Here is a 15,726-nt window from a genome sequence, read left to right on the forward strand (position 1 = left end):
TTGGTTTTTCGAGCGCGCATGATAACGCAGGTTTAAGGTCTTACAGACTTTATTCTTTATTCTAAACGAAAGGTTTCGTTTTATTTATTTTTTACCAGATCAGATGTGCATTTAAAATATTTAGCCTAAACAGTTTGCTTTTTTTTTCGTTTCACAGTGTATATCTAGCCTAGGCTAGAAGCTTAATTTAAACCTTTTTTAATAGAGAAAAGCCGTGCATTCTTATTGCGCATCCCTGCTCTGTCCTGTATTTAACAATAAACACGCATTTGATTTGTCTTAAAGCGCTCATCTTTATCATTATAAAGCAATAATATACAGAATCATAGCCTAACAATAAAGCTTGTTTATATAGCTCTAAAATCCAGATAAATTAAGTAATTTTCAAAAACAAAAAAAAATGGCGATATTATCGCATACCGCGGTGTTGAGCCACACTAAATACCGCAAGGGGAAATTCTTTCACCGCGACAGCCCTAAATTTTATCAATGTTTATTATATTACGTTTTTGTCGCAGCACCCTTTAAAAGTATGTAAACTCTCCAGTCACTCCAGTCTGAAATGTAACTTCAAAAACATACACACATCATCACTCTCAGGGTCCACACACACACACACACACACACACACACACACACACACACACACACACACACACACACACACACACACACACAAAAGGGGTGGGGTTCATTTGAATTACTATCAATGGGAAACCTGAGCCTGAGATGACGCACACAACTGCTCAATAAAAATTTGCATGTTTAAGGCAGTTGTAGCTCAGTGGTTGAGGTACTACACTAGTGATCAAAAGGTCATTGGTTCAAGCCCCAGCATTGCCAAATTACCAAGTTAGCCCTTGAGCAAGACTCTTAACCCTTAAATCACTTCAGATAAACGCATTTGCTAAATAACATAATATAAATATGGAAGCCACTAATTTTCTATACGAAACAATAAGGTTTGTTTGTTTATTTATTTATTATTACACTTTGGTTACGATCATGACAGGGACGGTAGTTACTCATTACACAAGATTCATCAGTTCACAAGTTTATATCGAACGCAGTCATGGACAATTTAGTATCTCCAACTCACCTCACTTGCACGTCTTTGGACTGTGAGAGGAAACCCATGCAGATACGGGGAGAACATGCAAACTCCACATAGAAAGGACCCAGACCGCCCCACCTGGGGATCGAACCCAGGACCACGGTGCCGCCCGAGACGATAAGGATAAGCTTTAACAGATGAGCTTCTTCATAAATAGAATGTAGAGTAGTGTAAATATTGAATTGTTCACATATTCTACAACAATATCGTGTGTGACATGAATCACTTAATCATTCATCTTAAACTTCAGTATATCCAGAATTCAGCTGCTCGCCTCCTTACTCATACTCGCTCCCGTGATCATATTACACCTGTTCTACAAAAACTTCATTGGCTTCCCGTTGCTCAACGCATTCAATTCAAAATTCTTCTATTCACTCACAAAGCTCTCCATAATCAGGCCCCATCCTACCTCACCGACCTGCTCCATCAGCACATTCCCTCCCGTAGCCTTCGCTCTTCTGAGGCTAACCTACTGTCCATACCCTCTAGGACCAAGCACCGGACCTGGGGTGACAGGGCCTTTTCCATAGCTGCTCCATCTTTATGGAATGCTCTCCCCAAACACCTACGAGATTGTCCTGACCTGTCCAAATTCAAGTCACTTCTCAAAACTCATCTATTCAATATGGCATTTAACTTGTAACAACACGAAATAAATGCTTTTATTTTTGCTATTCTTTTTAATAGTTTTTATACTTAGATCACGACAGAAATGTGAAGTCCTAGATCCTAAAACTTGTAAAGTTTTCAGTTTCCTGATTGCATGTAAATCTGTCCTGTTTCTGTCTAATTTTAAGAAATTGTTCTATATTTGTTGTTCTCTCTCATAATTTAGCTAATTTTTAATGAACTGTCTTATGCTGCTCTCTTTGTTTTTATCTTAATTATTCTTGATGTTGATGTACTATTTTGATTTTGTACTATGATTTGTATGGTGTATGTACGTATTTGTTTTGATTATTTGTCTTATGTAAAGCGTCTTTGAGTATCTTGAAAAGCGCTATATAAATAAAATGTATTATTATTATTATTATCACTTAATCTTTTAGATGGTGGCTGAACCCTGACGCTGTCCCCTTAAAATCCACCGACTGCATGCGAGTTCAGTCACTGAACCTAAACCAATCTGACAGTGATTGAGGTCTGTGAACATCTTTGAGACGTGAAGTATCCCTACAGCCTCGGGAAAAACTCCTAATGCAATATCAAAAACCTCAAACACTTCTTGCCAAAACAGTGAACGTGCCAGTCGGTCAAAACGTGGCGACCTGGAATCAATACGGATTATAAAACGCTCCTCATTTTATTTGTACTTGAACGCAGCATTTTAACAGCTCGAGCTAATAAAGCTCACAGGGTTCAGCCCATTATAGCGCATGTCATTAGTGTGAACAAGCAGATTGTTTTTGGTTTGATCTGTTAAGGCTGCTTTCACATAAGCATTTTGCACTTCCTTCAGTGTGAGGCCGGGTGCATATTGCAGCTCATGACGTTGTTTACACCTTGTACGTGATACACAGAGATCGTATACGCCAGGGGTGGGCAATTAAATTTTCGAAGGGGCCACATAAGCAACTGGGACTGTTGTGGAGGGCCGGACCAATAAGGTGAACTTAATTCTGCTCAATATTAATTTTATCTCTTTATTTACATTTTCAGCATTTAGCAGACGCCTTGATCCAAAGTGACTTACAATAAAGTTACAGTATACAGTCTGAGCAATTGAGGGTTAAGGGCCAGCAGCAACCTGGCGGTGGTGGGGCTTGAACCAGAGACCTTCTGGTTACTAGTCCAGTACCTTAAGCACTAGGCTACAACTGCCCACTATTTATTAAAAGCAGTAAATTGTGCAGTTCTAATAAGTTGTTAATGTTTAGATGACAATTAGAAGTAGGCAGAGTAAAACATCAACATTATTTTACTATTTAAACAAACGCAAAAAAAAAAACCAAAAAAAACAAATGTGAACAAAATGTGCAGGTTTTTAAACTTTACACTATTTTGTTTTGAGTCTAATTACCTCATTTATTTTTCAGTCTTTTGTTATTGTTGGATATTCTTATTAAAATCACAAAGCTGGTCCTGACTGCTTCAGTTCTGGATGTGTTAAACTTTATAAAAAGTCCTTGTTGCTTTTGCAGTTTAGTTAGTAAAGCTTCAGGTGTGACGCTCCGCATCGTTCATGTTCTGTTTAGTACCATAACAGCGATTTAAACCCTAAATTGTGATCGTTAAACAGCTTTACACCTGACTTCAGTAAATAAATACTTCAGAAGTTCACGTCTTGTTAAAAACTCCACCGTCAGTCACACTCAGTTGTGTTCGCATTACGGTGAACTGATACACTCACACACACGTAAAACGAAACGGATATTTAAAGACACAGCGCTCCCGTCAAAATCAATCCTGTTATATTGCATGTTTGATGTACATTTATTTACGTCTAATTTTTAATTGCCACGAACCTCATGAGGGCCGGTTGGGGATGTCTCGCGGGCCGGATGTGGCCCGCGGGCCATACAATGCCCAGGTCTGGTATACACCGATCAGTCGTGTAGTGTGAAAGCCGCACCGACTTGAAAGACTCCCGATTACAAGAGATCCAGTCGTGTAGTGTGAACTGTACAGCGACCCGACCACTTGGAAAGTCGTGTAGTGTCAACTTGGCATTATTCTGGTATGTTTGTTTGTTTGTTTATTCGCATTTTAACGTCATGCTCCACACTTTTGGTTACAATCATGACAGTATCTCTTCACACAAGATTCATCAGTTCACAAGTTCATATGGAACACACTCGTGGACAATCCAGCGTCTCCAATTCACCTCACCTGCATGTTTTTGGACTGTGGGAGGAAACCGGAGCACCCGGAGGAAACCCACACGGACACGGGGAGAACATGCAAACTCCACACAGAAAGGACCAGGACCGCCCCGCCTGGGGGATCGAACCCAGGACCCTTTTTGCTGTGAGGCGACAGTGTTATCCTGGTATGAGTGTATCAGGTGCAGCAGTGTTGGAAGTTGGGGGAGTGTTTCATTTCGTGCTCTATCACTTAACTTACTCGCTACACACTTAATGCTACAATATATTGCTAAATTTAACGTACACACTTTGCTACACTTTATCGCTAAACTTAATTGCTACTTTTTTTTTTTTTTTTTTTTTCCTTTTTCTCCCCCTTTAGCGCATCCGATTGTTCAATTTGCATCGTGCTTCCTCTCTATCTATGCCGAACCCCGCCCTGACCGAGGAGATCGAAGCTAACCCATATCCACTCCGAAACATGAGCAGCAGCCGGATGCATTTTTGGCACCCACACATTGACGAGTGTGGCGCCACCTAGCGTTGCATGCGGAGAGACACACCCTAAGGGGGCACTCTTCCTCATCTCTGTGCAGGCGCCTCTAATCAGCCGGCAGAGGTCGTAATCGCATTCTGACAGAGAGAGACCCACATCCGGTTCTTTGTCCCGCCCCCCCCCAACTGAGCAACCGGCCAATCGTTGCTCATACAGCCACTCGGCCTCGAACCGGTGAAGCAGAGCTGGATTCGATACTACGTACTCAGAATCCAGCCCTGGTTTGCAGCGCGTCTTTTTACCGCTGCGCCACCTGAGCGGCTAATTGCTTTTTTTTGGTTTTGCTTTTTCGCCACACTTTCCTCGCTTTCACTTGCTTGTACGGCAAGATAACCAGGTGAACTGAACGCTCGCTGGGCTACCTAGTGGCGGGTGGCGTAAGCTCGCTGGCTCGTAACTCAGATCTCGGCTCGTATCACAAAGCAAAAAATCGACCGTATGACAGCTCGTATCTCGGAAAATTCGTAAGTTGGGTCACTCGAGGTTCCACTGTAGTTGTTTAAAACAGAAAAAGGCTGAATCTCACATTTGCTCCCAACTGCAAACTTTAACCAAATCAGCTTTCTCATGTCTGAGCCACTTATTGGTTTATTTACATAAACGATCTGTTGTGACACGTTTACCTCGACACGAGTATAAAAATTATGTTCAATCTGAGCCACAGCAGTGCTTCTAGAATCCATACCAGATGCCACAGCCTTGTTGTTTTCCACCATTAATGAGTCTTGGCCACCCAAGAACCTGTTAATGCATTGTGGCTTGTCCCTCCACAGAAAATGATCAATGATTGCCTGTGAGAACTCTGCTGTTTACGAAACACTTCAACCCAATCGTCTGACCATAATGATTTTATTTTAACGACTTATCAGAGTCACGCGGGTCTTTACATATCTGCTGCATTCGACGCGTGTACTACAAGAAACTACCATCAGCCCAACGTTTACTACATCCCTGATCATCACATGAACATTTGTATGAAATAACCTCTGCCACGCACATTTGTAGGGATGGTCCTAATGTGTATACACTGATCAGCCATAACCTCCTTGTTTCTACACTCACTGTCCATTTTATCGGCTCCACTTACCATATAGAAGCACTTTGTAGTTCTACAATTACTGACTGTAGTCCATCTGTTTCTCTACATGCTTTTTTACCCCCTTTCACCCTGTTCTTCAATGGTCAGGACCCCCACAGAGCAGGTATTATTTGGGTGGTGGATCATTCTCAGCACTGCAGTGACACTGACATGGTGGTGGTGTGTTAGTGTGTGTTGTGCTGGTATGAGTGGATAAGTTTTTGAAAACCTCACTGTCCCTGCTGGACTGAGAATAGTCCACCAATACAGTGGACAGTGAGTGGACACGATGTTTAAAAACTCCAGCAGCGCTGCTGTGTCTGATCCACTCATACCAGCACAACACACACTAACACACCACCACCGTGTCAGTGTCACTGCAGTGCTTCTATATGGTAAGTGGAGCTGATAAAATGGACAGTGAGTGTAGAAACAAGGAGGTGGTTTTAATGTTATGGCTGATCAGTGTATAAAGCACAAAGCCATTTTTATTAGTGAAGATTATTCCTTTCTGGACTAAGATAAGGCAACTTATGATGGGTGGCCAAAAGTCAAATGCAAGAGTATAATTAAAAGTTAATCTTACAAATTCCTTCTAGGAATTTAAGCAATTACCGAAAAGCTTATAATGACCATTAAAATATCACAAGAATTATTTGTTTCATATCAAAACGTGTTTTGAATACATTAAAAATAATGAACTGAGGTTTTTTTTCTTCCTCTCGTATCTTTCTGTCTGTGTAAAACCTACAGATCAGCTCTGCTCTCAAATCAAATCCATTAGCTGTTTGAAATGATTGCAATTGGCCTTTTTAAGAGACAGCATGAATTATACAATTACTTTTGTTATATTTATGCATTTATTGATTATCCACTCTAGTAAATAAATGATATCCCTTTTACCTTCTGAACCCTGCTACACACTGTAGTAGGGATGTCCCGATCACGTTTTTTTGTTCCCGATCCCGATCTTTAATTTTGATCCCGATCCGATACCGATTCTCAAACCGATACTTGTATTTTCCAGATATTGTCTAGATAAGAACTAGATAATATTGTTCACACAGTGCACACTTCAAGTACATTACAGTTATTCAGATTAATCCAGTGTACATGTTTAACAACTGAATAGCTCTGCAGTGCTGTAGGAATAAAATTGCCTGCATCCAAACTATTGCTTAATGTTCTTTTACAAAATAAAAGTGAACAAACTTAGTGCAGCATTGTAGTAAAAATGAAGTGAGATAATTAGTTTCACTTTGAACTTTATATTCAAAGAACATAATTCTGTTTAATGCAGTGATACACTAAAAATGAACAGAAATCTCCACTCACAAGTGGTGTAGCAGCTTAACCTGAATATAAAAAAACAAATAAGTTACTTAACAGCATTACAGTAAAACCTGAATACCAAAATAAAATGGAAAGTCACTCTTTTGTTATGAAGGAAAGGCAGTTCTTAAAGTGCTTGTATTGTGACAATGGTTTGATGGAGTGAGTGTGTTTTGACCCTTTGGGGCTTCCATAGTGCATGGGATAACGTGCTCGGCTCTGGCTGTCCGCTATTCGGAACAGAATAAGTTAATAAAGTGTTAAATGCTCCCGACAATTTGTGAATATAGCGTGTATTTATTTCTTTATTAAGCGAGTGCATCACTACGACGCTCGGTTACATAACTAAGCCAATCAGAGCGCTTGATACTGAGATGTCGTTCAGTCTTGTAACATGTAAACTCGTAAAAGCTGTACGTTATGGTCCCTGAAGTTTTCATACTCGGATTAAAAGATATTGTTTTGTAAACCGGAGTGATCCTCGACTCACACACCATATAAACAGTAAAATTCTACAGTAATGAACGCAGCTCTGCTCCCACCGCCTCGTGAAACGCTCACATTACAGACATTACACTTCACTGTTGGACTCGTTTCACTTTCCAATTTAAAGTATTTCCACACAGCGGACATGCTGACGTAAAACAAAAGATCGGGTTATGATCGGCATTAGTAAAGCCGATTTCCGATCAGTTAAAAATGCTTTGAGATCGGATCGGGACATCCCTACACTGTAGTAGAACTACAGATCGCTCTTGTTTTAGTTATTACAGTATGACCGTGTCAGGCACATTTAGACCGACACTTTATTTTTGTAACTAGTTTGTCAAGCCGTCAATCACACCTGATGAGTAGGAGCAGGTGCTTTAGGCCTAAAAACATTAACAGTCTCAATAACTCACTGATACATTTTTGTTCTGAGAGTGTCAGAGGAACCTAAATCCATTAAAGAGAAATTAAAATGATTTCTAATATCCATGTTTCCAAGCAGCAAATAATTCCTATTTTAGTACAGGACTCGTGAGCGTCTTGAGTTTGGACACCGGTCGGATTCCATGTTTTGCTGATATACCAAGTGACAATATGTTAACAACCTCTACAGAGAATGAATTAAATGGTATTGCTCTGCCAAATATTTATTTAGCTTATTTTATTATAACATCATATTCTCCAGTTTGGTCTCTTCGCTCTTCCACCTTGCATCTGTTAAAAGTTCCCCCTTCTAAATTACGTACTTTTGGTGACGGGGCATTCAGTGTCGCGAGCCCCAAGTTGTGGAATATCCTCCCTCTTGAGCTACGTGCCTGCTCATCTGCAGCCGTGTTCAAAACCCGTCTCAAAACTCATCTTTTCCAGCTGGCTTTTGGGTGACCCAGAACTGTGCCACATGTTTGGTGTTTTCCATGTTTGTAAATGTGTATTTTATTTATAATTTGGCTTAGATTTTCTTTATTTTTATTGTACAGTGTCTTTGGGTGTCATGAAAGGTGCTTTTTCAAATAAAATTTTATTATTATATTATTATTATTAAGATTCATCAGTTCGAGTTCAATGTCAAACAGTCATGGACAATTTTGTGTCCCAATTCACCTTATTTGCACCCGAAGAAAACCCACACAGACACGGGGAGAACATGCAAACTCCAGACAGAAAGGAACCCGGACCGCTCCATCTGGGAACCAAACCAGGACCTTCTTGCTGTGAGGTGACAGTGCTACCCACTGAGCCACCATGACGCCCGCTCTGTTAATTAATGTACATAATTAATAGTACCTATTTGTTTGCTGAATTTAATACGCTGATGAAATTTTTTTAATGACATTTATATTTAGATTTGAGGCAATAAGAATTCGCAAACAAATACAATACAAACAACTCAGAGTCGAGGACATTTACATGGGCCAAACAGAGGGCAACCCAGCAAAAGGTGGGGCTAGAATCAGAAACCTTTCGATTGTTAGGCCAGTATCTTGACTGATGAGCGACCACAACCCTAAATATGCCAGTACCCCCCCCCCCCCCCACCTTATGTTATATGTTTAATTCAGCAAATTAACAGTTAGTGTGCACTGAAATGTGCAGATTGATCCCTGTGATAAAAGTAGCACGTAGAATTTGACCAGCCAAGCATAAGTATGTACAGTATCTACTAGGGATGTAACGATGCACCACAATACAGATAAAAATCGATTCACGTGTGTAACGGTTCAAATCGGTTATTCATTAAAGATGAATCGATATTCACTTTAAACAGCAGAGGGCGCTGGTGCTATTCACCTCGCCTGGTTGACGTCACTACAGGGTTGCCAGGTTCTGAATTTTCCAGCCAAATGTATTTATGTGAGGATACTTTATTTGTATTATTTATTTATTTATTTAGTGTGGTTTTTTTTTTTTTTTACATAAAAAGGGACATGTGCAGCATTGTTTTGCATAGTTTGTACCTACCTCAGAAATAAAAGCACATTCATTATTTAGATAAATAAAAGATAAGCACAAATACAGTATTTTATTTTTTAAGAGAGATAACAAAAGGAAACTGTCATAATTTGTCTTGTTTCATTTTGTTTAAAATCATCGTGAATAACATCGCGGGTAGAGTGTATCGTTACATCCCTAGTATCTACAGACATGACAAAGAATTTTGGCTTATTGAGAAGGTTATTGGCTTTGAAACTTGCTATGTTATGCCTTAACATTTTCTGGAATAATAATATTCCCTGGATAATAAAAATATTTCACCCTCGACTGATATTTAAATCTTTTGGAAAGTTTTAATGAGAGGACTGTCCTTCCAAAAGACAGCGATGCTACAATATTGTGAATAAGGATTCATCACGGTAAATGAGCAGACTCTCTGGCAGCAAGTAATCCCAAGTGTATGGGTGGATGACTGATGATAAGTCTACGTCTTGACACCTCTAATGTATGATGCATCCCATTGTACTGAATCAAATTTGACAATGTCAAATGAGTGAAATAAAACAAATCCAACCCATTTTGTAACTCTGCCTTGAATCAGATGCCTATCGTGCTGGGAAATCACAAACTGTGACAGATCCCACCAACATTACGAGCGTCTAATGACCTGATTTTCGCTCTCCGACCGGTCGGCGCTAGATTTGCCGGCTCGGGAGCAATTTGGCGTTCGCTCGACGATCTAAACTCGGCTCTCAGTCGCTATGTGTGAACTGCTCAACAACTCGATCCGAGCGGCTCGAAGAAAGATATCTAGCTTGTCAAACATCTGGATCCGAGTGCTATGTCGAACAGCCAATGAGAACGCAAGACACGGTGCGAGGGGAAACGCAGGAGAGGAGTGTAAACAGGTGGGACGGGGGGTAATATAGTTTATATCAGAATACATCGGCACACACACGTTTTACAGTATTTCTGACCTTATCGTTCTCTACAAAACACCCACGCTGCATTGCAAAAAATATTTATTAACCTTCAACTCACTATAGAACAATCCATGCTGTTCACGTAGCCAAATCCACTCAGATTCATTTATTTTTTCTCCTTGATTTTACGCTGCACATCAGCGCATTACCAACTTTGATCGCTCGCTACTTGTTGACGTGCATTTTTGGACGTGGTATCATTAAACCCCTCGTCACTTCTCACGTTTGTTTCCGTGACAAAACGTAGTTTGGGAGACCAGAGAAGCTCGCCTGTGATTCCAGTTGGTGATAGATGGTGTAGTGTGAAACCCCCTATCGCCGATCAGTCGTGTAGTGTGAAAGCCGCACCGACTTGAAAGACTCCCGATTACAAGAGATCCAGTCGTGTAGTGTGAACTGTACAGCGACCCGACCCTTGGAAAGTCGTGTAGTGTGAACTTTTTATCAAAGGTTTTATTAGTTTAGAATACAGTGAGTTGCTGGGTCTATCAAATAGTGAATATGACATTGTTCATTCTGCAAAATGTTTATTGCTGTTTCCAAAATCTTGTTAAAGGTAGTTTCTTCTAGTTCTAGCACTGGGTGCATTGTAAATACCTTGTTTTGTTTGCGTTGTCAATTTAAGCAGATTTTGATGGGAATTCTAGTTTGCACACTTTAATTTCTCACCTTGGCAATATTTGGTTGCTTTGTAGATACAGAAATAATGTGCCAAACATAGCAAACTTGAAATCTGACATCCTTCATATGGACTGCATGTACTAAGATATGAATTGTAGTTTGCTCGATACCTCTATAGAACATCTAACTCCTTTACAATCAAAGAGCAAATACAAAAAGGAATCAGATTTGCCAGAATGCTTGACCTCTAAGGTATCAGGAGTGGGCTGATCTTTAAGCAATGCGCATTAAAACTAAGCTACACACCACTTGTCCTTTTTGCTGACACATGAATGTAGCTCCTCAACACCAATGGCTGCCGTCAGGAAGATCAGATCATAGCTATTGTTTATAGCTAAGTGATTCATGCACAGACATAATACACTATTTGATAAATCAACCGCATTTAGGAAGTCCGCCCATGACATCTTGTGAGCTAAAGCTGTTCCTCTTTCATACTTGAACTTAAAAATGTGAGTACAATATGTTATCCACCCACTATAACCAAATGCACGTAAGAGTGGCTGGAATATAAATGAGTCCACCAAACCACACCGTGTCAGTAATACCTTATTCAAATAGCAATACGCTCAACCAACAGCTACACACAGGCCTAAAAACATGCCTCACACCTCCTAATACAAATTTCACTGGTGACACAGGACTAAAACATGCTAGCCCAACAGCGCTGAGATTTTGAATCTTAGCTTTAAACTCAATGAGATGAGGGTGCTGTCATTCAAAAAGAGCCCACAGATGATTACAATTGGCTAAGATCACAATGGTCAGGAACACCATCCCTTCCCATTAAAGGGCAATGCTGGTCAGTTCTCAGCTATCAGCCATGAATGGCTGCTGGTAATGTCAGGTCTCATGACAAATAAAGCCCATATTAATGGTAACCGAATCGCTGCAGCCAGAATCCAAAATAATTTATCTTGCTAAGTTAGTTCAGCCTGATGAATTAGGTCTAAAAAGGGATGCAGAAAACTAACTATCATCTGGGCTGCATGTTTCCTTTGTGTGTGTGTGTGTCACAAACATGCATTGGTTAGCTATTATTAATATTTATAAGGTATAAAAGTGTTTTAACATCATGTCTTACACACTTGCTACTGGTTACATCCATGACAGGAACGGTAGTTACTCATTACACAAGATTCATCAGTCCACAAGGTTACATCAAACACGGTCATGGACTATTTAGTATCTCAAATTCACCTCACTTGCATGTTTTTGGACTGTGGGAGGAAACCGGAGCACCTGGAGGAAACCAACGCAGACACGGGGAGAACATACAAACTCCACACAGAACGGACCCGGAGGAGTATTTCCGCCTAAAACGGTGAATCATTATTGAAACTGGTTTGACATATTTTGGTAAACGATCCACTGACAGGCTGTATACTGTAAATAGGGTGGCACGGTGGCTCAGTAGGTGACACTGTAGACTCACATCAAGAAGGTCCTGGGTTCGATCCCCAGGTGGGCGCTCTGGGTCCTTTCTGTGTGGAGTTATGTTGACTGTCTATATGGTAAAAACCCCGATTTGCTGTAAAATGTATTTTTAAATGATCGTCACATCTTTATTTTTGTACTAATAGATATGCAGAGTATATAACTGTATGCATAGTTTGTTTGTTTATTTATTAGGATTTTAACGTCATGTTTTACACTCTGGTTACATTCATGACAGGAACGGTAGTTACTCATTACACAAGATTCATCAGCTCACAAGTTGTAACGTCAAACACAGTCATGGACAATTTAGTATCTCCAGTTCACCTCACTTGCACGTCTTTGGACTGTGGGAGGAAACCGGAGCTCCCGGAGGAAACCCACACGGACACGGGGAGAAGATGCAAACTCCACACAGAAAGGACCCGGACCGTCCTACCTGGGGATCGAACCCAGGACCTTCTTGCTGTGATACTGTATGCATAGATAGGGCAGTTGTTGCCTAGTGGTTAAGGTTCTGGACCAGTAATCAGAAGGTTGTTTGTTCAAACCCCACCACTGCCAGGTTGCCACTGTTGGGCCCTTGAGCAAGGCCCATAACCCTGAATTTCTTGAATTGTATACTTTGGATAAAATCTGTTAAATGCCGAAAATGTCAATGTAAATGCATACAGAAAGCACGTATACTGAATGATTACCAGACTGCATTTACCAGGTGTTTACTCGTAAAAGATATCCAGATCACCACACATTACTCAGCTGTTTGGCACTTATTGTTTTTCTTTTAATTAGAAGAATAACCTTGTTGTTTATCAGCTGGTCCAGTATTATTTTGGTGCTAACCAGCCCATACAGCTAACCTAAAGCCAGCTGCTCTTGAATAAATAATGTTTTCTCGGTTCAAGTGGTTCTTACATGGCTAAAGAGAGCAGCAGGTTAGCTAACACAGCTTTTCTGTTTGGAGTTTGCATGTTCTCCACGTGTCTGTTTTGGGTTTCCTCCTGGAGCTCCACAGTCCAAAGACGTGCAAGTGGGGTGAATTGGAGATACAAAATTGTCCACGACTGTTTGACATTAAACTTGTGAACCTTGAACGAATCTTGTGCAATGAATGTAACCAGTGTGTAAAACGTTAAAATCCTAATAAATAAATATACTGTAAATACGTGTGATGTTGACTGCATATCGGTTCAGATCAATAGGTATATATGGTAGGTATAAAGGATCGTCACACCTTTATTTTTGTACTAATAGATATGCAGAGTATATAACTGCATACATACAGAAAGCACGTATACTGAACGATACTAGATAGATAGGATAGATAGATTAGATAGATAGATACTTTATTGATCCCGAGGGAAATTAGAGTCCCAGTAGCATTGTAGATCAAATTAAACACACTATAAAAAATATATACAACAATATAATTTCGAAAAAGTACAAACACGTCCACAGATTGAAGGTAACCTGAGTTTTACATTTATTGCATAACTACAGAGCAGTTATTTATTTATGATGTGGATGGATTAAGTGTAAATACCAAAATAAACAAATGGAATGGAATTAAAAGTGCAGGAAGGTGCAGTTCCAAGTATACAGTACATGGTCCAGATTAAATATAGATTAAATATTAAATATAAAGTGGTAAGTGATGAGTATTGCACATTGAATTGGGCCAATATAGCCATATATACATAGACTGCAGGTTTAGCCCTGTTGTTTATCAGCTGGTCCAGTATTATTTTGGTGCTAACCAGCCCATACAGCTAACCTAAAGCCAGCTGCCCTTGAATAAATAATGTTTTCTCGGTTCAAGTGGTTCTTACATGGCCAAAGAGAGCAGCAGGTTAGCTAACACAGCTATCAAATTATGCTGGATCAACAATTTCATGCCTCGGCGTGTTGCTGGACTTCCAACACCAAACCCAAACATCTATCCAGCTTGTATGTGTATCAAACTGCTAGCTGGTGTTTAGCAACTAAGCAAAATGTTAATGCAAATTCTAACCAACTTACCTCTGAGTCGAGTTTATACCCCGGTTCCGTTTAGATAAATATCCGTCCAGGTGGTAACTGCTTTTTTTTTTTTTTCCCACTTAGATTAACTTTGCTTGACGGGATAGATAACCAGTTCTGTCTGGTAAACACTGCTCATGTTACCAGCTGAAGCTAACGCTAGCTAGCGACTTTTACACTAGCTAGCACTCTAGCTAACAGTCCGTTCGTCGTAACCGAATTCGTTCTGCACTCGGACTAGCAAAACTTAAAACCAAAATGCTCGGTTTCAATCCATAACGGTGTTCGTTTAAGTACAATAAAGCTTCGACACTTCTCTGCTTTTCCGTCGGACCTCCATTACAATGTAAACTTGGCATTAAACGCAACTTAACAGTTCAGCTACATGACCATCTCCTGCTAGCAGCTTGCACTAGTCTTTTGGGGAGTCGATCCCCAACGAGTCGATTCTTTTATTCCGGATTCTAAGAACTAGGAATCGACCCTTCAGAGTCGGTTCAACGGTTCAGCATACTGACATCATCTACCCGGTTAATATCTGATGCAGTTAGTTACCTGACATGTAGGCTACCTGGCAAGCCGTAGCCTAGTGGTTAAGGCACAGGACTCGTAATCAGAAGGTTGCTGGTTCAAGCCCCACCACTGCTAGGTTGCTTCTGTTGGGCCCTTGAGCAAGGCCCTTAACCCTCAGTTGCTCAGACTGTATACTGTACTGTAAGTCGCTTTGGATAAAGGCGTCTGCTGTAAATGTAAACATGTATGTGGTCATTTTAAGAACATGTTATGGTATATTAAGTCGAATTGATGCTCTTGTTGAATGTCAAAAAAACACTTTATGTGATTTATTAGGACTTTAACGTCATGTTCGACACACTTCGGTTACATTCATGGCAGGACAGGTAGCTACTGGTTACACAAGATTCATCAGTACACAAGTTTTAATGTCAAACACAGTCATGGACGATTTAGTATCTTCGATTCACCTGGGCGGCACGGTGGCTAAGTGGGTAGCACTGACGCCTCACAGCAAGAAGGTCCTGGGTTCGATCCTTTCTGTGTGCATGTTCTCCCTGTGTCCGAGTGGGTTTCCTCCGGGTGCTCCGCTTTCCTCCCACAATCCAAAGACATGCCAGTGAGGTGAATTGGAGATACTGAATTGTCCATGACTGTGTTCGATATAACCTTGTGAACTGATGAATCTTGTGTAATGAGTAACTACAGTTCATGTCATGAATGTGACCACAGTGTAAAACATGATCTTAAAATCCTAATAAATAAATAAATTAATTAAATTCACC

The 15,726-nt window shown here is 40.3% G+C and overlaps 1 protein-coding gene across 1 annotated transcript in view; it reads right to left on the reverse strand.

Annotated features, from left to right (window-relative positions):
• btbd7 (BTB (POZ) domain containing 7) overlaps positions 1-14,826 on the reverse strand; it is a 70,814-nt gene extending 55,988 nt beyond the window's left edge. The window contains exon 1 of the mRNA XM_063002353.1: positions 14,429-14,826. The gene's annotated coding sequence lies outside the window, so the exon portion shown is untranslated. The remainder of the gene's footprint in view (positions 1-14,428) is intronic.
• Positions 14,827-15,726: the final 900 nt, after the last annotated feature.

This window comes from Trichomycterus rosablanca, chromosome 9, assembly GCF_030014385.1.
Source record: "Trichomycterus rosablanca isolate fTriRos1 chromosome 9, fTriRos1.hap1, whole genome shotgun sequence".
Lineage (NCBI taxonomy): Eukaryota > Metazoa > Chordata > Actinopteri > Siluriformes > Trichomycteridae > Trichomycterus > Trichomycterus rosablanca.